Source organism: Zosterops lateralis, assembly GCF_965231275.1.
Source record: "Zosterops lateralis genome assembly, chromosome: 3".
Lineage (NCBI taxonomy): Eukaryota > Metazoa > Chordata > Aves > Passeriformes > Zosteropidae > Zosterops > Zosterops lateralis.
Genome location: NC_139764.1, coordinates 98,098,813 through 98,120,776, shown reverse-complemented (window position 1 = coordinate 98,120,776; position 21,964 = coordinate 98,098,813). Strand labels below are relative to the sequence as shown.

Genomic DNA, 21,964 nt, shown 5'->3' with positions numbered 1-21,964 from the left:
TTTACATCTTGCATCATTGCATCATCTGAGACTTTCTTGCATGTTTGCCTTAAAACTTGCCACACAGATTGGTTGGGATTAGTGGCAGACGTTTCCAATGCTAATTTTATTTTTAATAATTATTTTCTCCACAAAGCTATGCATACTTGCGTGTTGCATCTCATTTTAAGTGAGCTCAAAATTTCTTTAAATAGTAATTATTTGAAAAGGAAGAATACCCTCCAATTCCTGTAAGAATATTGTTTATAAATATTTGTACTTTGCATCTCTGTAAATGAAAATTACCAAAGCAAAACAAGGATTTATTTTCAGTTCTCTATAATCTTAGAGTTATGCTTTGTACTCTATGACATGGGATTGACCTTCACGGGACTGGATCCAGCCAGAATTCATATCTCACTCAAATTCACATTTGTACATTGTTTAGGGTGTTTGGTCAGGAAGTTTTAGCCTGTCTGTTTCAAATAATTCATATTTCTATTTTTCAGTCTCAGTAAAATCCACAGAAACTCCAGTAGCTTCTTTAATCACTTCTTCAAGTGAGAATGTATTCTTCAATAGGAATTTAGGTTTGATACAGTGGTAGAACATCTCCTCTCCGTTTAATTTCTTTCCTAAATATTTTTTGTTTTAGCTTTTAGGTTCTTTTTGTAAAAAAATTCTCAAAAACTTTTTGCAGCACCTAGCACAAGGACACCGGGATCATACCTTGTTTTGTAATACAAATCATCACTTAAAAGTAAAATAAGAAATAGGCTGTACAGACTATTAACTCTTCTCCAAGAGGTAGTCAGAGGTTTGTAATAACTAGTTCAGTTGATAGCCCAGGGAAGGGAAGTTCTGGAAGCCAGTGTTGGTGATAACGATGTGACCTTTGCTGCATTGCTCTGCGAGATCCTTCAACAGTGAAGTAAGAGCAAGTACTTCCCACTGTAATTCAGCTGTCAGTCCTGCACCATCCTTAGTCCTGATGTGGAGGTCTGTGACAAAGGCACCTCCTGCTGTGCTGGTAGCAGTATTTGAGAACTAGGAGGAAATAGCTGTTTTACTTGGAGACAAACAGTTAAATTATGAAGTTGATATTATTATACATATAATAACAACAGTCTGTAATAATCTGGGACAGGTTTGAATTTATTAACCCATCCTGCAAACTACATCAGTCTGTCTCTAACCCTGGGTTCAGTGAAGACGTTGAAGTTCAACAAGTAGGTTAAAGTGAAAATCACATTCAATGTTGGCTTTTGTATAGACTAATTTGTTGACTGGAAAGCAGTAAAGCTAAAGAGAAGGCTGAAAAGCTAGTGAAAGTGCTGTGGCAACTCACCGTAAATTTCCTAAGTCCCTGGTGGAGAGACTACATCCAATTGCTGTTACTTCTCATACACTTAGATCAACGGGTAATTCTTTGGGGAGTGGCATCATTGTTTTGTTCTGAATTTTGTTCATGGTTGGTTCGTGACCATGCCTCCTGGGCTGAAAGATATTATAATAGAGATGGATCCTCTCCACCTTTGCAAGTGAATTGAGAAGGCCAGGTCTGGCTGCTGTGCCTTGGGTGAGCTGTGGGAGCAATGCCTTCATCCCTGTTACCCTGCTTATAGAGGCACTGGAATGCAAAGGAGATGAAGTGCCAGTGCATCTGCCAGCCTGTCCTGCCTGGCTGGATTTCATTGTTCTCCTAATTTCATCCAGTATTTCATTCAGGGAACAGTAATGCAAAACTAAGCATCCTAGCTGATTTCTTGCTCTCTTACTTGGCCTCCACACCCTTGCTGGGGTCAGTATCCCCCAGATATCCGCAGCCTACCACGCTCTCCTGCCTTCCCCTTCCATTCTCCCGGCAGCTTGCTGTCCTTTAGCCAGGTTACACATCTTTTTTCAATCCCGGTTGTTCATGGTCTCTGAGCACAAGGCTTAGTGTAGTGCAGTGCTGCCAGCGCTGCGAGACGCCCCAAAGGGAGCCTGGCTGTGTCTCTGCTGCTCTCACACCTCTGCGCAGATGGACCCCGCTCCCCTCGCCGGCGCCCCCGCGGGCGCGCTGCCCACCCTTGGCCTCTGTTGTCAGAACGACTTTGGCAACTGCCACTGCTGGATTGCATCACCGTGCATGGCTCCCAGGTGGCTGCAGCTTTCAAACTCGCCTATCAGCCTGTCTATCTGCTATTAGCTTCTTATCTTGCCTGCCTATCCGGGGTATCGACTTCTGGGCTGCTTTTGCAGCTTTAATTGCAGTTTGGGCACGGCAGCGCTGGGATGTGGGTGCTAGGTCAGCAAACATAAATCCCATGGTTGTTCAGGCTTGGACCACACTTCTATGGCACTGCAGGAAATGGAGGCTCAGCAGGCTGAAGAACACGGGAAGTAAAGCAAGCACAGCATCCACTCGTGTGGCTCAGCAACTGCTCAGGGAAAGGAGCAGCGCTGCTAGCAGGCACCATCGGGGAGACGCCAGCTTCCCCCCTGTGATTTATATGAGGTTTACAGTGGGGTGGGGCCACATAGGGCTGGTAGGAAGCAGTTCCTAGAGCTGTGTGGGATTAGTGAAGAGTAGACAGAGGCAGCACAGAACCGGGCAGGGGACCTGCTCATGGGACGGCTCAGCCACAGAGGCAGCTGGCACTGGAGTGCTGATAAGGAGGAGAAACAGATGGCCATGCAAGCCCTTACACATGCCTTCCTGGTAGGCCTGCTGAAGGCTGGTCTGCATCCTTTATTCCCCAAACAAAAATACATCTTTTCCTTTCCCTTGTTTGAAGATTTCATCTGGCTCATTAAAGTTTACTGCCATAAACATGCTCTTGCAGTCTTAGCCCAGTACATTGCTGCTGCTTGTGAATGACACAGGATCAGTCCCATTTATGCCTTTACCATGTTGTGACATGGTTACAGAGCCCTTTCTTTAGTGCTGCAAGTCCAAAAAGTTAAAGAAAATTAGGAAAAATGATAAAAGAAGGAGAGATAGCAATTATGTAAAATATCCCAAAACCAATTCCAGAACTGGCCTTGATACCAAGGGAAGCCTGCAGCAACTCCTAAGTGTGCAGAAGGTAACATGACAGACTGCTAAGTGGGATTTGTTTAAGCTGTGTTCCACATAGTGGAAGTAAGAGTGGTGTGGTGGGATGAGACAGTTGCTGTGGAAGCCTTTTGGCTGTATGGCATAGGGGGAAACCTTCTGGTGTATGGCAAAGGGCAGAAGGTGAGCAGAGCCCATGTAGTGCCTAGGTACCAGAAGCAAAACTCCAGTATTTGGTATCCTCTCCCTACAGCAGTTCATTGCTTGCAGGCTCGTGTTATGCAGCTCTGTCTATTCTCCATTACTACAGAGCCACCATGGGGATGAGGTTTGGAAAAAGCACAGAATGTTTCTAGTAGTGCAGATGTTTTCAATGAATTCACCCTTCAGAACTGAAAGCGAAGGAGGCCTGGAAGGGGAAGAGTGTTTGTAGTGAAAAATATTCGGCTCATCCATATGTAGACCCAATGTGAGCCTGGAAGACACTGAGTGCTCCCTGTGAAGTGACAAGTGCCCTCAGTCTTCACTAAAGTTTTGCTGAAGGCAGTGGGTATGTCTGCATAGCAGTGGCAGCAATGACTGCTTTTTGGCTGGGTAAATTAGCCTTTGTGGCTGCGCTTCGGCTCCTACAGTATGCACGCTTCAGTATCTCTTTAGAGGCTTGTCTGATGAAAAGGGAAAACATTCAGCATCTTGCCAGATCAGGGCCTGGATTTTGAAATGTTTTTGTAGGTTAAAATGAGAATGCATATGCATGGGCTTGTTTTCAGGCAAGCTGAGCACTTGTAGCTTACAGAGTTGGGTGTAAATTTTAGATGTTCTGAGTCTCAGAACATTTTTTCTCCTGATACTATTCTTATTGCCCTTACCTCCACCTCCTTTGCTGTTATATATTATTTTAGCTATGTAACTGTACTATTTAAAACATTTATCATACCATTTGTTTGGGAAACAGTATAAATCTGCTCTATCCTATTTAGGAGTTTGCATTGCTACTCAGCAATGTAAACCCGTGAGTGACTTCCATGTAAAATCAATCAACAATAGTGAAATCTAGTGGAAGGGCTGTGAATGCCACTCAAAATAAGGCTCCCTTTCCTCCACAACAGCCTCGTCTCAGCCAGTGAACTGGAAGCTGGTCTGTTTCACTCACCATGAAATATCTGGGTACAAATTTACTCTTTTAACATACAAAAAAAGGTCGCATGACCCAGTCCCCACAGCTTTCACATTTTAGAGAAGTGATAGAGATGGAAAATTTGTGTGAGGACCCTTGTCACTGTAGTATCTCAATTCTATGTAGCCTAATTCTATGGAGTATCATCAATTGTAATCTTATGTGAACAGGCTTTCTAGCATTACAATATTTCTGGAAATATTTAAAAAGGTGCCTATGTTTATACAAAAAGATGGGTACAGTTTTAGGTCTATATATCTGTACTTTTGATGCCCTCCCTCCTTATCCCCACATCTGTTTCCAAGAATGTCATACCTGGAAAGAATCATTTCAAATTAATTCAATTTGTTTCAAAGCAGCCTAAGCTTCATCCCTCACAGGGGCCACTCAATCATATTACTGCTCCCGTGAAACTCCTAATGGGACACAAAACAAGTAGAAGTATATTCAGGTGATCTCACATATTAAACATACTAATTAAATCTGGCAGCAAAATGACTTTGTGAATTTCCTTTAATCCTGTTTTTAAATTAGGCCATATGTATTTTGGCTGTAGATTTCATGTGCTCTCTTTCTACGAACTTCCTTTTAACCATGTCCTGTGGCCAATTTATATCCAATTTTTGAAAATCAGTCTTAGGTGGTAACTGGATCATTACATATGAAGTGTCTAATTCTGCTTTCAAATCAACCTGTTCCTTTGAAAAGGCTAGTGAATATCTCACATGAGAGGTTCAAAGCCAAACTGATCTGATTGTCCCTTTTAAAAATTCAGATGTGCTAGGTCTCTGTGTTTTATGAGAAATGTTTCCTAGTGGAAAACTAGCTTTAGGAAAATGGGGATTCTTGCTTTAAATCAGTAGTACTTCTCACTTTCCTACTTTATTACTTTGCCCGTGGGAAATATGGTCTTATTTATGTGTTTTGCAGTGACATGCTGACTAACAAGATTAACAAGGGATATACTTGACTAACAAGGGCTTCTTCCTGAAGTCCTCTTCTGTACAGTCTTGGTATTTAACCCACCCAATAGAAAGTTTGGTTTGCAGTTCAAGGAAGTCTATGTTATTAGCCAAAGTGTTACTGGTCAGCATCTACTTGAATAAATATTCAGTCCTGATGGCTACACTCCTCTGTTGTGCACATTTTAACCTCGCAAAGCCAAAGCTTCCTTGTGGCATCTAGGATATATGGAGGTACCTGAATGGACTCTTTTAGGGGATGGGGAGAAATTCTTTGTTACTTCTGGGGCCCAGAACATGGACACTTTCATGTCTCATGCTCCCTGTGATACTCTACACTTTTTATCTATTTCAGGTGGGTCATGAGGGTGTGGGTGTGACAGCGACAATGTTCACAGTGTTTACAGGCCATTCTGGGCAGAACATCTATTTATATGATTTTGGAGGGACTGAACTTGGTGAGCTAGGTGGCCCTGCTCCTCTTCTCACTCTTCTGACTGCACCAGTGACATAAATATGCAATAAATAATACAATCTACAGTAGCGCTGCTTTCGCATAATAAATACGCAACAAAATTCTTTCCTGGAGCCAACCATTTAGGGGGTGTAATCTGTTACAGTTCTGACAAGTTACACAGGACTCCATCAGTTCCCTGCAGCAGCAGATTTGGCCACTTCTGTTCCATCAAGGATTAGTGGATGGGAAATTTACCTAGACATACACACAGACACAACAGTGCTCATCCAGAGAACAGTATAATGGACTCACCAGTGCTCCTGTTTTGCTGGTCTGCTGAAGTGAGTTGGTGTCAGCACAGTTCTCTTGATTTCTATGCTCATAGTGACTCCTTCACTGGGCAGTGGTGTTGGAGAGCAAGGAAAAGCTGCCAGTGATACACGTTTGCACATAGTGCAGAGAAAATAAGTGGCACTGTTGAATAAATGTCCTATCTGCAGAGGTGTGAGGTAGAAGCTTACTCAGAAGTGTGCTGAAATGATTGATGCTAAAAATGTTATACCACTGTACTTCACACAGTGCACATTAAAGGAAAGCCAAGTCAGGGCATATTAAATTTTATTGAGAGTGGGTTTTGCAACTTTTTAAGAGGCCATGTGCCATGCTTCCTTTTTTAGGATCCAACTACCAAAATTAAAACCAGTAAATCTTTCTAAAAATAATCTGAGAAAAACTTTCCCCTATGTGAAAATGAAGCATGTTAATGTCCTTGTGTGCCTTAATTTTCCATGAAAATGTTGTCTTGTTGGACAGCACAGTCTATTCCCCTTGCACAATACCAAACTCCATGTATCACCTCTTCACCTTATTGCTGATGGTGTAAAATTGGATGTGACCAGTCCTGGGGTTCAAGCCAGTAACATTCCCAGGGATGGGAGGACGCTTTCCACTAGTGGAGGCAGAAGACCCTGACTGCAACAGACTGCCCGAAGAAGTGAACAGCATTTGGACTACTAGATCTGGGGAAGATGTAGCTGTGGGAAGATGAAGGATTTAAAAGTCAATCAGATACAAATTCATTGCATGGGTTTTAATGAGGAATGTGTGCTTTGTGGGCATAACTGTATGCATACTCACTGTTTGCATTCAGTGAGCAAGACACATGTGAAAGGTGTTTGCATAACATGAATGGGAAGTAGGTAGGGTTGTTCTTTCTCACAGTCATTCTCTTTCTGTTTATATATATATATATAATTTACATTTATTGCAAAATATTATGTACTCAGACTGCAGCATATGTTAGGCTCGCTATTTCACTATTGTATGTTGAATTCTTGGGGAGGGATGGAGGGCCAGTAAAATTAAGCAGGATCCTGGGGAGGTGACCATTTCTAGTTGAAGAGGCATATAGTTTGCATAAGCAATAAGGAAAATGTTATCTTATTATTCCAGAGAATTTCTTCTGTGCACTTGCAGGCAGAAACAGAAGTGCTATTCAGATATTTTAAGTCTTTCTCTGCATCTAGAAAGTGCCCTGCCCAATTTGTGCAACTCTGGTTTAAACAGAAGAAGTGACCATTTCTGCATGACTGTCAGTTTCATCGGGCCGGGTAGTGATGAATGTGGAGGGAAGCTCCTTTACTGCTGCTAGCTAGAACCAAAATGTGAAGACATGGGTGAAAAGGGCAGCCCTGTGTGAACTCAAATAGCTTCCAATCTCTTAAAATTGCTCAGTCTAGATAAAATTGTGGGATGTGAGCTGCAAGTGCAGGCGGGAAGCTTAATGCTTGCTGCAAAAAGTAATGAGTGAAGGCTGCAGCAAAAACCAGAACAGCCCTTCCTCCCCTCAGCCCACTCTGCCCAAATGAGCACTTTCTCTTCAACTATTTGCAGTAATAAATAATCTTCATCTAAAACATCTCTTGTTACACCCTTTATTGTATTGGCAGTAAGTGTGTAACAAGCCAGTGCTGTACTAATAATTCTGTCCTGATAAAAACAAGTCAAGTGAAACACAGAAAATATATTTTTAAAATGCATTCTGAAATGATTTCTTGCAGTGCTAAAAGCAGTTTACAAGAGATGTTGAAAACTAAGTGCAAGGTGTAGACACCGTGTGTTTACTTTTTAAGACTGGGGTAACGCCTAGGAAAATCTTTGCTTTCAAAACGTGTTTCAAACAGAGGACCAAACGCACTGCTGTGTACTCATGCAAGTTCCAGCGGAGCAAAGGGGGCTGGACCTGTTTCCACCAGGAGTTGGTGCAATCACAAGCAAACCTCGATGTGTTTTTCTGGCGCCGGTGGGACGTGCCATGAACTGCTCTAGGAGCTAGAGCCAGGCTCCCACAGTGGCCAGGCTTCTCAGGGAACTCTTTTTGTTCATCTGTGCTACTTCTGCCCATTTCAAAAACTGTAGCCAATTAGCTGTAAAAACAGATGTGCCTGTGATATTTCTCTTCCTCTAAAGGTTACAGGCCAGATTGCTCTTGGTGCTTGCATGGCAAAAAGGCAGGAGGTGGGAAAGAAGAGGGGAAGGAGCAAGAAACCTTTGCTGGTGTATTTGCATACCTACTGAGACACAAGTATGGGGAATGAAGAGGAGTCAGATTCTTTGGTCAGTAACAGCCTTTACAGCAGGGAGAACTGGGGGAATAGAAGGGTGTTCTTTTCTCCACAGTATCTCTTTTATCCATCAGCCTAAGAAAGTCAGGCACACAATAGCAATGCAGTTCCTCAGTTTTCACTTCATCCTACTCCCTCAGGCACAGGGACCTTTGGGAGTTAAACTGAGTATTGAGAAGCAAATCACCCCATCACTCTTCAAGTAGAAGACATCGGCTGGCAGAGTCCCAGGAGGTGTGCAGGAAGGGGTCTCTGTGCTGGTTGTAGAGGAGCTAAGGGAACGCGCACCTCCGAGGTGCATGGGGTCCATCTCGGGTGGGCTGGGGCAAGGAAGAGAACAGCCCTGCACACAGCTCCCTGCTCTGCTGTGCTTCCCACGGCCAGCTGGACACTCTCCTTGGTCTGCTGCATATGTGGACACTCTGGTAAGGCTTGCACTCGGGGCATCTTTCTGAGGCTCCCTGGGCTGCTCCCTGCTGACCCTGGGGTGGTGCTTTAGCTGCCTCTTTGGGAGAGCCGCCTGCTTGATGCCTCAGAGCCGTCTGCCAATTCCTCCCCTGTCACCAGCTCTTTTTACTCTGTGTGTGGCATTAGAGCAGCCAGCAGGATGTAACTATAGTCTCAAGAGTGTTTAGGGCTGTCGCTGCTGACCAGCACTACAGTAGTTGACTCACAAAGGACAAGGGATTTTTTTTTTCCAGTGCAATTTTTCGGGCTTAAACTTATGCAGTGGACAGGGAGTGCTGCTTAAATAGAAAAGCTGCTTTAAGAGAAAGTTTCCTCATTTTATTTTATGGTGGGGAGGGAAAAGTTTGTTCTCTTCCATGAAATATGATGGGAAGGCTAGAATCCCCCTTCCAGGGTGGGACATGGCAGCGGTGTGAGCCAATGTGAGTGAGGAGACAGCCTTGGGCACTTCTATACTGTGAGGGCTGGTGAAACTTTGGATCCCCTCCTGACTGCAGATCTTCACAGCAGCATTCCTTGTGTGACAAGCCTTTTTCACATTTCCCCATTCAGCTGATTGTGGGTGCTGCGCTATTTTAAACCCACATGGAAGTATGTTTTTAGGACCATCTGCTACCGGCCCTAACCCAGATGATACAGTTAGAGCCTGCCCACAGCATCCTCCCCTCCTTCAGACAGTTCCAGGAACAAGCAGTGAGTCAGTCCCGCAGCTGAACTCATATTTAGCTAACCCTGATATCCTGCCTATCGGAGAGAAATGCACAACGGCCTTCCCAGGTGCAAAGCCCCGTTGTTCCCATTATTTAGAGAACGCTTGGAATTTTTTTAAAAAAAAAACAAAACACCAAAGCAAATGTCAGATCAGTTAGTGAGTCAACTCCTTTTGTTCTGAAGGGTGAGAAGGAAGAAGCGATCTGTCTCCACTGCAGCTTGCCCCTCTTGCTTTTTCTTCCAGGCTGCAGGGCAGTTTCTGCCCCTGGCTGACCGGCAGGCTCGTAGCCCTTCCCCTGCCTCTCTCTGCCGTGGTGCTGCTGAAACATCTCTGCACAGCTGGAGCATAGTTAATTCTTCCTTCGGGCACTGGGGGTGAGCGTAGGCGTCTCCTAGAGCTGTCTAAAGGCCAGTAGTCAGTGTTGCCTGTCGGGGTCCTGCCTTCTCTCATTGAGCAACTGTTGTTAAACATGCATCTTTTTGGTCTGGATGAAGCTCTTTCCCTTTACCTTAGGAGCTTCCTGAAATAAGGTTTCAGCCAATGGACCATCTGGAAAAGGTTCCTAGAGAGCAGCATGACTAAGAATCGGCATTTATAAACCATTACTTGATGTATTTTAAACTCCTGCTCTTTGATCCCTGTATGATCCAGCAGCCGCTTTCTGGCTGTTTGGCAAAACCAGCAAAACATGCCCTGCTCTGTCATCACATTTCTCCTGGATCCCTCAGCATGCTGAGCTGTTTCCCACCCAGCAGGTTAATGACCCATAATTACCTTCATCATATAATGAATAAAGTTCAGTATCTCCACAGCAGATACACATTCAGCCTGTGCACAACCTTCAATGTTAAATGATACCTGAGGCCCTGTCCTGCTCCTGCTGAAGTGGAGGTAAATCCTCCACCCGCCTCCGCACAGCCACTGACTTCCCAAATCTGCAGCTCAGAGGAAAAACCCTCCCTGCCGCTGCCGGGAGCATTACCTGTAAAATGAGTATGAAACACGAACGTTGTTTTATTTAGGCTATGCAGTGTTTGTGTGCTCTCATGTAAGCTTTGATCAGCCCCAGCTCTGAGGAGCTTTCACTGGTATCCTGTTTCGATCAATGCTGATTTAAATAAGCATCCTGAGCCTAATTGTTTGGTACTGCTCACATGACACTGCATTTGCTATGGTACCCTTGAGACAGGCAGGCTTTATCCCGCTCGACAGAAACATCCGCAGCTGTACCACACTCTACTGCAGGCTCCTTGGAGTTACTTCATCGCTGCCTGACAGCTGTGTCCCCTGACCATTATCTGGTGGCCGCATACTTCAATAGCGACTGTATGTACTGTATGCACTAGACTACGGTGTGACCTGACAACTTGGCTTCCTCTCCCAGAGTATATCTTCTGCTACTCTTCAGCATCCTACAGTTTATCTGTGGTCAGCTTTCTTACCCATTTCCTGCCAGCTGCTACTGGTCTTTTAGTCAGCTCCGCCAGGCACACAGGCAATGGTGAGCTTGCTGAGCCTTGTGCTGCATTATTTCTTGGATGGAGGCTCTGCAAGGGCTCTGGAGTTTTGTATACAGGATTTCTTTGGATGTAGTGTCATGGCAATTAAAGAATGCTACTCTTAAAAAATACACCTTGTATTTATCAGGTGGTATCAGTTTTATCTCCATTCTAGCATTGTTGCAGTGCTATGGCTGAGGCTTTGAAAGCACAAAATTGTTTCTAGCAAAAATTATGACTGACTTCATCAGCCCACAAGCCCAGAATTTGGTATTCTTCTTACCTCCTTTGCCAAATTGTCCCACAGAGATGTTAAAACAGCTGAGGGCACAAGTCCCCACTCTGAATCCTGAATTTGGTGTTTTACAGGAACATAATTACTCTGCCTAAGCATTTTGGAAAATGGCCTTGTTATCCAAGCTGGGACTGAACTGATGGCACTGTGGTCATATACTGGGCTCAGTTTGGAGGTGACCCCATTGCCACAGCAAGGAAGGTGCAGCAGCTGTGGAGGGCCACTATTCATGGACGTGTCCCTTGCTCCTCTTGCTCCTGTCAGGGCAGGTTTAGGTTTACTGTTGGGGCCGTGTTGGAAAACACCTGTTCTGAAGGAACCGAGTCACTGGAGCTCAGGGCTATTAACTGAGGGTTTGCTCTCCACACTTCTGCCCTGACTCCCCCTTCCAGGAACACCCAAGTGAGCCCTAAGGAGATGAATGTTTAGGAAGCAGAAATTGGCTAGAGAGACTCTGGTGCTCCAGCCTATCAAAAAAGAATGGCTTTGAAACAGCAAAAGGAGAAGAGCTCAAAGACTTGCCCAAATAATTTCCTTTTTTTTTTTTTTTTTTTTTTTTTTTTTTTTTTTTTTTTTTTTTTTTCCAATCACTTTAAACCTGTGTGAGGTTTGTGAGTCAGCATGTAATAGATCCTTACACTGGAGTATGGGACAGTGTGGGAGTTCCTGAGATTTCTTGTACACATTTTGCTAAGCCCAGATGCCATCAGTAGCAGGTTCTGTAAGATTAAGCACAGGGAAGGCATGGATAAAACCGTGTCCATGCCCCATTCAGCCATGCAGCCTAACTGCACATCTGGAAACAGGAGTGCTTGGGCAAAAGGCTGAGGCGGATCACATAGAAAATCAAAGAGAAGAAGAAATTTGGCTCACACAGTGGAATTCACTGCTGAGCTTTTGAGAGGATGAATGCTCATGACAGTGTCTCAAATGAGAAACAAGGCAGAGATGTCTTCCAATAGGGTGGTAGGAGGGATTGTGTCCATCCTTTCCCATTCAACATTCATTCTGAAACCTAATGATGATAGCTGGGGTTGAGGGGGGCGTTTTTGTCTGAAACACCTTTTGAAGGAGCCTGACAATCTCATCAATACATGGAGGATTCCTGGACAGGTTTGTCTCATTGTCCTAAAGCCTGCAAGTGTGAATACTCTGGGTTCAATGCCCAGTGCTGTTGCTGCCTTCTCTCCTGGTAAATTTAGTAGACACACCTAGGAAAAATTCAGTCCAACTGAGCACCACAGAATGCTAAGATGGAAATTACCCATTAGGACTTTCTACTCCTGCCATGTATTGTGTGAGTGGCAGATTTTAAGACACTGCTGCATTGGTGCACTGGCTTATTAAAACTCGGGTTTCAGTGAATCCACTCAACCTGGTGATGTAGATCTGCCAATATAACTATTTTTCTCTCCATCATTTACTATTCCAGCAATTTTGAAATTAGATCTATTTTTTAATAGCAACATTTTTTCATTTTCTTCAAATAATTCCTAAGGATAGTGAGCAGCACTGGGCCAAGAGGTTTCTGGGGGATCCCATTAAACATCATCTGAAGATGGGGATGATTCATTTAGGATTGCCTTTGGCTCACTTTTGACTCACCAGCTTTTAATCGATTTATTAAGAGGTACATTAATTCTGGATAGTGCTAATTATTTTAATCAGAATGCCATGTGGGACCGAGTTAAATGCCTCACAGATGTTGAAACCCATGACATAGACACAGCTATCTTTATCAGCTAAACTGGTAATTTCACTAAAAAGCAACACCAAGCTCATTTGACAAGACTTTTCCATGAAGTCATGTTGATGACTATTAATTACACTGATATCTTTTAAGCCTTTTTCAACTCTGACCCACAAGTGCCCATCTGAGCAGGATGAAGGTGCAAGTCAAATGAGACATGGAGGCAGAGGGGACTTGCTGAGTTGTGCCATCTCCAGGCCAGGAGCTACAGTGGGTAATATCGGTCATGTAAAGACTGTTCTCTCACTAATCCTTCACATCAATCTGCTTGACTCATGGATCAGTGTTAGGCTAGTCAGCCTGTGGTTGCCCAGCCTGCTTTTTGTACTCTCTGTAAATCTCTTCCAGTCTTCTGGAAGCTCTCCAGTGGTCGCAGATGTGTGAAAAATCAACACAAACATTTTGGAAAAGTCTTTGGCACTTTTCTTTAGTATGCTGAGGTGCAACTTACCAAGTGCTGCTGATTGAAAAATGTTCAGTTTTGATAGCGGCTGTTTAACTTTCCCTTAAGTAACTGATGGAATAGAAAGTGTTTCCTTATCACTATGAGATAAGAATACATCGTCCTACTACTTTCCAAATACAAACCTGAAATATTTATTGAATATTTTTCTTCTATGAATCATGACTGACAATTTTGAGATTCCTATCTAGCTGTGGAGCTATCCCATTGTTAGGATTTTGTTTGTTCCTGATAAATTGAAACAGTTTCTCTTTATTGTTCTTACTGGCTGGAGATTTGTGTGTTGGTGCCTTTAATTTCCTATGGCAATTTCCTCACTGCTGATATATGTACACCCACGCTGATAGATCCAGATGCAAGTCCAATGTCCAAGCTACCAAAGTTTTAATGAATGTGGGCTCCTGATTTTGTCTTGACCCAGTACAAATGAACAGCTATAAAGATTGGGTTAAGGTTTAATTTCTGAATTTCGTATTCCTTCTCTCCGATTCCAGAAAAGCTGGCATGTTTCAAAGCCATCTTTTATTCAGTGGCTCTCAGTCTTTGAGAATCAAGATCAGAAAAAAAAGTCCCATTTGTTTCACTCCTGTGAATTAGGAATGAACTGGTTTGTACTATGATGAAAATACTTGAGTTATATTTTGAGTGGTGACTATGGGCTTGGCTACAGGGCTAACTGGTGGATGTGGCTGGTTGTCCTTTGCTCCCCATGCAGGGCTCAAACCTGTTGTAGAACTGGAGACTGCAGAGAGTAGGGAATTTCTGAGGTGGGGAGCAGTTTGGTCCAGGCACTGCTGCAGTGTGTATCCGTAAGGGCAGGTGGACAATCACAGAGCAATGGGGAGAAATGAATTCATTGCATCAGGGCTGAGGCTGCGCATGTCACTGCCCTGTCCTGCTGAGCAGCACTCAATCCTTGGTGTGGGGGTAGAAGGGTCAGCCCAAGTGCTGCCCTGCTTTGAGTTTGGAGGTGAGTGGCAGTGGCCTCTGGAGACACTGGTGGGATGAGTAGGTCTTTCTCCTTGTTTCCCTCCCAGCTGCTGGGGAGGTGTGAAACATTTTTCACCCTTCTTGTTGCTGTCTCTGACCTAGTGTGCTGCTGTCTGCTGCAGTTGTGCCCTGGGGATTTAGAAAAGCCCCTCTGGGTAACAGTACATGAATTGTTATTTTTGATTGCAACTGGGTGACCATTTATTGACTCTTCAGCTGGGTAAAGTTATTTAGAAAGTTATGCAGCTGGAAGAATGCTGCAAGTCTGGCTTACAACTCTCCTCTCTTTCCCAGTAATAGACTTTGATTTGCCGTAGTTCATTTCCCTCTGAAGTCTGCTTTTTGTAGATAACATAAAGCACTTGGCATAGTGGTTGATAACTAAATGTATGAAGCATGACATTTTCCTAGATACAGTATGCCACATGAACACTTGTCTTTTGTATCAGAACCTATAAACAAGAGTTGAGTGAGGGCACATAGCTTGCTCAGGTCCTGTGGAGAGGCAGGGAGTGAGTCAGTGCTGAAGGGAGCGTGATGTGGTCACAGCTGCTTTGAGGAGGGCATGTGGCAAGAGAAGGCAAAGCCCAAGGGCAAAAAATCCCTGTGAGCCAGCTGGTAGCAGGTGAGGCAACTCATGATGTGGATTAAAAAAAAAGTATTTTGGAAACTTAATTTCCTCCTTACTTGTTTTTCTCTCCAGTGATTAAAATACTGACATGTTTTTCTGTCTCTGGAGCACGGCAATCCACCTCTCCTCCCACTTCCCCCAGACCAGTGAAAACCTCAGAAACTGCCATTAAGGACCAGAACACTCCTGCTAGGTTTAGACCTTGGCAGCCCTGTGGGGGTAGAGGATGGTGCCCCTGCCGAGCCATCAGACAAAGCAGTTAACCTCTTGGTTTCTCCCTTACCACCCACAAAGAGAAGCTAAAAATAGTAGGCAGTCTTTCAGAGTTCTGGGAAAGAATAAAGTAAGGATAAAGCACCAGGCTGGGTGACTGGAAAGCAGCACTCTCTGCTGTAAGATGGAGCATAATGTATACCAGTGAATATGCAGAACTGTGTAGTATATTTTAAAAGCAATGAAGCTTCACACCTTCAGCTTTGCTATTAAAGCATTGCTGAGAGCTAGATTCACACTGCTGTGCTGCTGAGAGTTAGTAAGGGCGTGGATGAACTGAGGGAAAATGACTGCCCTTCCTCTTCACAGTTCTCAAGGTTTTACACCAGCTGCCTGTCTCCAGCCAACACAGGACTTATGCAGACAGGTAAAGGATAGAGAAAGTGGTCATGTCATGAAGGGCAGCTAGAAGCGTATGGGAAATACACAGCTCTGGAGAGTTAAATTGAAGATACTTGGGGTTGAATTTTTGAGCCACCTTTCCTAAACTGTGTCTGCAAGCTGCAGGCAGGCAAGTGTTGGCCAGAGACAGCTCAAAGAAATGCTGACTTGCTCATGAAAATGCAGATTTTACAGTTGTGTGTGTAAGAACTTTTGCATAGCAAGTAAGAAGCTGTGAACTGCTTCCCTTGATGCAGACTGAGCTTCTTTGGTTCAGACTCAGTTGTAAGGGAAAGTAATCCAGTTACTGATTTTGAATGAGAATCAGGCATCTGTTTGGATCAAGTTTTTGCATCCTGTTTCAGCCATATATTCATGAGCTATCCAGAGGCGCGGGAACTGAAAATGAAGAAAATATTTGTGGGATTCCACAGAGACGGAAGCAGCCACTGGTTTGCACGTGTGAATTTTGCCAGTGCATTTTCGTGGCTTAGAATGAAAGCCTAGTGCTTGCTCATAATGAAAGTTGAACCTAAAACTGATCATATCCAAATTCCCAATGCCCAACAAACTGGAGTGTGAGGGCTTAAGGCAGAAGAGAGGGGCTACACCAGGTAAAGATGCTGTATATTTATTTTAGTGCTTAGAGTTTATTAGAGTTGGGTGAAAATGATTAGCTGAAAGGATTCTGAGTAAACCAATTTAAAATGTAATTATGAAGGGCTCAAGATATTGTGTGTGTGTGTGTGTGTGTGTGTGTATGTGTGTGTAATTATGTTTCTTGCCTGTGTGCACTGTACTTGGTGATTTTGTTCTGCAGCTAGTGGAAGGGGGAGGAAGGGGTGTGCAGGGGAATAGCTACATGGGGAGCAGCTGTTGTCAAAAGACGGCTTGTGCTGGGTTTCTCCTGTGATCTGGAGGTGCACTTTCAGCTGTGCTAAAGGTAGCCCTGAGCTGTGTATCAAACCAGCGTAGCCATAGCAATGTGTAGTTGTGTTTCAGAACTGGGAACAAAGCTGGGCAGGTGATTGCAGTGAGCTCCTTGCTGCTCTCTTGGGATTCTTCTAGCCTGTGCCACAGTGAGCTTGTACAAACCTGCTCAGGGTAGCCATGCAAGCTGTGACATATCTTGGGATGAGACCACTGGCATTCTGGCTTGTGGCATTTCAGGGTTGCTCATATCAACCCTGTGACCATCAGCAGAGAATAAGACTCGTTTGGTCAGCAGGTTATTGCAGACTAGCTCATGTCCATGCTGTTGTGGGTGAAGTCAGTCTGGGATGGGCTTGCTGCATCCACACAGCTCTGGAGTGAGCTGAATCTGTGCAGAGTGGGTGTTGGAGTGAGGGGACTTGTCCCCCTTGGCTGTGGCTGGCTCTCCTCTCATATGCTGGCCTAGTGCTGTCACTGCACCCATCCATGAGCCATGCAGGACAAGCCACATGCATGATCTGGAGCACCTTTTATGAGGCTGTAACACCTGGGCTTTCCTCCAGATGTTTTTCTTCTGTACTCTCACATTACTGAAGGCACAAAAGGTCCGGAAGTATTCCCAGAATCCTTCTTACATTAAACAGGAATGCAGTGAGGAAGAGAAAGGACAGAAGAAATTGTTGGAGGAAGGTGGACTATGACAATTAAGGGAGCAAAGTCAGGACTGCTTTATCATCAGTGGTGAAGGGTGACTTTTTGTGGGACTTGATACCCAGTGAATGTGTGTCTGGGTTAGGTAGTGAACTGTGCACAGAGGCACATTTAGGACAGAAAGTGAAAGGACATGCTCTGGCTGACTCACACATTCATCCAGAGCGTGAGAGCGATCCCTTTTGTAACACACAGCCCCAGTTGGGCAGCAGCTGTGCTGCACATGACTCTTGCCTTCATCTGACGTGGGAACAGAGGGCAGGAAGAAACTCCTGGGATAGCATACTCAATATCTCTTATTTTATCCTGCAATTCCTGATCAAGCATAGTATTAAAAAGGGAAAGAAGCAGTGTTATGCCCATATTGTTTCATCTTTTCCTTATAGTATCTGTATGTCTTCTTTCTCTTACTGCCTTAGTTGGATTGTTGGCTGTTTGGGGCAGCCGTGGTCTTGTGCTCTCATCTTTTTCTGTGGTGGGCCAGTATCACACAGACTATCACATCAGCACTTCAGACACATCCTCTGGCATTTTTGGACATTGGCTGCAAGATAGAGATGTTCCATTGGGACAGGCACATTTTCACAGCAGGAAACTTATGTTTCTGTTTTGTCCTTTGCTCAGTAGGTGCTGGTGTGTGTCAACTAATCCTTTCCCTACTTAATCATTCAGTCAGCACCAATGTGTTCCTCTGAGTAATGGCCTAAAGACCAGAACTTCTAGCCAAACCTTGTGTTTTGCTAAAACCACAAATCAAACTTGAAAAATAGGTGCAATAAGAAATAAAACTTCCAAATAAAGAGAAAGGAATATTTCAGAAGCTGTCATCTTAGCTCTTAATACCTTCTTGCAGGAAAGAACTGTTTTTGGAAGATGGCAAGGGAAATGAAAAGGGGTAGCAGTGCCTACAGCTGATAACACTGACCTGTTTTCTTGGCATTTCTCCAAATGCAAGGCCAGCTCTGCTTGAAATATAGGTGATTCATCAGCTGAATTGCAAGCAAATAGTGTGGTGTAGAAGCACAGCCATATTATTTCAATAACCTGAGTTTTAGCTATTCCACTTTAAAAACTAATGAAGCAAATAGTGTTGTGACACAGATGTAGGCAATGAAAATGTGTCAGAGAAAGGCAATTAACCTCTGTACTAATAAAGTCTGTCAAACTAGTAAAATATTTTTTATATATTATAATAGCTAATCAGAAATATGTAGGTCATGAGTATTCAGTACTGCAAGCCTGTGGAATCTTTTATACCTTTGAAATCTAAATGTAAAACTTCATCAGGGAAAAGCAGGAGGTTTTCTATATTTTTTTAACACAGGTGTAAATGGCTAAAAAAGTCACAGGGTGACTTTTGCTAGGGTGGGTTGTGGATTTCTCAGGACATGTTGGTATTGTGTCCATCCCCGGCAACTAAGATTGGGCTTTTATTTCCATATACAGGCATCCCTTAATCACTTACTGCTATGTTATCAATGCTCTGCTGGACACTCACGGGGCATTCTGAGCTGAGATATGATTGATTAAAAAACAAAACAAAATAGATTCTGTAATCCAGCTACCTAGTTGGAGAAATGGGACTATCTGAGATATATACCTGGAGCAGAAGAAGGTTCTCTCCATCCTGTGTTCTCTCTCAGTCATGATTCTTACCTTTCTTGGCATAAAGGACCTTGTGTGTGCCTTCTGTGGTTCTTACCGTGGCCAAGGTTTGGATGGTGCTGACCTGCAGTTTGGGTGTGGACCTGAGTGACGGCCTTTCCAGTGGTCAGACAGCCTGTAACTGTTTTCCTTTGCATACATAAGTCTTTCAGGATTCCAGTTGAGCCAGTTTGTGTGACTTTGACTAACCAAGCAAATGATCTGTTGATCCCCATGACCTCCTACCAGGGTGCACGTCATGTCTTGCATAGTATGTGGGAATGCTGGTAGTGCTGTGTCTCAGTGATAGCTCCTGGTGCAGGCAGCTTTTGTCATTGAACAGGCTCATGTTAAATTACATTCAGAGTCATAGAATGAAAGAATGGCTTGGATTGGAAGGGACCTTAAAGATTATCAAGTTCCATCCGCCTGCCGTCAGAAGGGACAACTTTGAATAGATCATGTTGCTCAGAGCCCCCTCTAATCTGGCCTTGCATACTTCCAGGGGTGGAGCATCTATACTTTTCCAGGCAATCTGCTCCAGTGCATCACTACCTTCATGGTAAAGCATTTCTTCCTAATATCTAATCTAAAACTACTCTCTTTATGTTTGAAGCCATTCCCCCTTGTCCTGTCACTACATGCCCCCTTAAATAGCCCTTCTTTCTTTTTAAATAATCCATCTTTCTTGTAGGCTCCTTTTGGGTATTGGAAGCCACAGTTAGTTATTCTGAAGCTTTTCCTTCTCCAGGCTGACTGATCCAAATAATTTCAGTCTTTCCTCATAGGAGAGGTGCTCCATCCCTCTGATCATCTTTGTGGCCTCCTCTGGACTTGCTCCAGCAGGTCCATGTCCTTCCTGTGCTGAGGATCCCAGAGCTGATGCAGCCCTGCAGGTGGGGCCTCATCAGAGCAGAGGGGCAGAATCCCCTCCCTCACCTGCTGCCCACACTGCCTTTGATGCAGCCCAGGACACGTTTGGCTTTCTGGGGTGTGAGGGCACATGGCTGGGTCATGCCCAGTCTCTCACCCACCAGCACCCCAAGTCCTTCTGAGCAGGGCTGCTCTGGATCTGTTCATCCTCAGCCTGGACGGATACCAGGGGTTGCCCCTATCCAGGTGCAGCACTTTGCACTTGGTCATATTAAACCTCATGAAAATCCCATGGGCCCAATTCTCAAGCTTGTCCACGTCCCTCTGGATGGCATCCTATCCCTCTCAGGTGTGTCAATGGCAACATTCAGCTTGCTGCCATCTGAAAATCTGCTGAGTGTGTACTCAATCCATTTGTTTATGTCATTAATGCAGATACTAAAAACACTGGTCCAGCATGGACCCCTGAGGACACCACTGGTCACTGATGTCCATTGGGATGCTGAGGTGTTGATCACAATCCTCTGAATGTGAGTGTCCAACCGCTTTCTTATCCATCTGACAGTTTACCCAGAGAATCCATAACTCTCCAATATAGAGAGAAGGATGTTGGTGGGGACTGTGTCAAAGGCTTCATGGAAGTTGAGATAAATGACATCTGTATCTCTTCCCTTCTCCACTGGTTGCAGTCACTCCACGATAGAAAGTCAGGCAGGGCTTCCCTGGTGAAGCTGCACTGGCTGTATTGAATTCCCTCCTTGTCCTTCATGTGCCTTAGCATAACTTCTTGAGAGCCGTGTTCCATGATCTTCCCAAACACAGATGTGAGGCTGACAGGCTGGTGTTTCCCAGGGTCCCAGGTATTCAAAGGCTTTAACTACAAAATGTGAAGTTTGACTGAATTTCATAAAAAGAAATGGCAGAAATCATGTTATTTTAATCCCGAGTGACTTGTTGCCTTTGAATTTGTTCTAATTAAACATCAGATCAGATTAAGATCCTACTCAAAGGGTCTGTCTTTTTTGCCAGGTCTTAATTAATGAATAGTTTAATAAGTTTTGAATTATTTCAAATAGCTATTTATTGCTTGGAAAAACAGCTTTTTGTACTTTTTTTAATTACTCAGTGAAAATTATATTAAAAGTCATTTTTTTTTACTTCTTATCTATATTTTAAGAAGCTTTGAAAGGATTAATTAAGCATTCAAACTACCTGCTGAGATATGTAAATGTTACTATCTCCACTTTTCTGATGGGGAATCTGAAGCACAAGGCTGTGCAAAGCCTGAATCTACCACATCTCCATTTCAGAAAAAGACAAGGAGGATCAGCACCTGCCAGGGAGCAATTAATAGATTAACACAATCAGGTGAGAGTGGCTTTCCCAAGGTCAGACTGTAATGTCATGGGCAGACAGGTGCAGGCATCTGAGTTAATGAGTTACTGATGGTGAACTGCACTGTCAAAACTCACAGGGTACGTGCTCCTGCTCACAAGTGATGTACATGATGGTACAGATTGCCCTGAAACAGAATTTGTGGGACATTACGATAGCTTTGCCATGGCTCAATCTGAATATCTAAGCTACCACAGCATTTTAATATCTCATGGTCCTGTGTCCCTCCCGTACCCATCCTTGGTGTGATCTGTAGATATTCCAAGATCTCCTCTGACCATCCAATCATGGGAAAAGGAGCTCAAAGAGCTAGTTTGGCTCTGGTTGTTGTCAGAAGTATCCATGAACTTTGATGATTTCCACAACTGAAATAGCTTCTTATTCTCAGAGAATTTCTTCACTTAAAAAGCTCCTCCATCAAATCCAGCCTTCCTGTTGGTTTAGTAGTTTTTACTAAAAATGGCAGAATCTACCATTCATCTCTATTTAATGATAAACTCCTACAAGAACCATCATTCATCTGTAGGCTGAGAACAGCCCTTCATCTTGCAATCTTTCTGCTTTCTCTTCATCTGTATCCCAGTCCTCATCAACAGTTTCCCATGGGAATTGTTATATTAAAAATGTAATGACAGAAATGCTGTTTTGTGCAGGACTGTTCAGGAAAATGATGAATGCTGTGCAGATGTGTGTATTGAAACCTCTGT

General features: G+C 43.9%; 1 long non-coding RNA gene across 1 annotated transcript in view; it reads left to right on the top strand.

Annotated features, from left to right (window-relative positions):
• Window positions 1–21,964, top strand: part of LOC310906681 — a 169,312-nt gene that overhangs the window by 60,235 nt on the left and 87,113 nt on the right. The window lies entirely within an intron of this gene.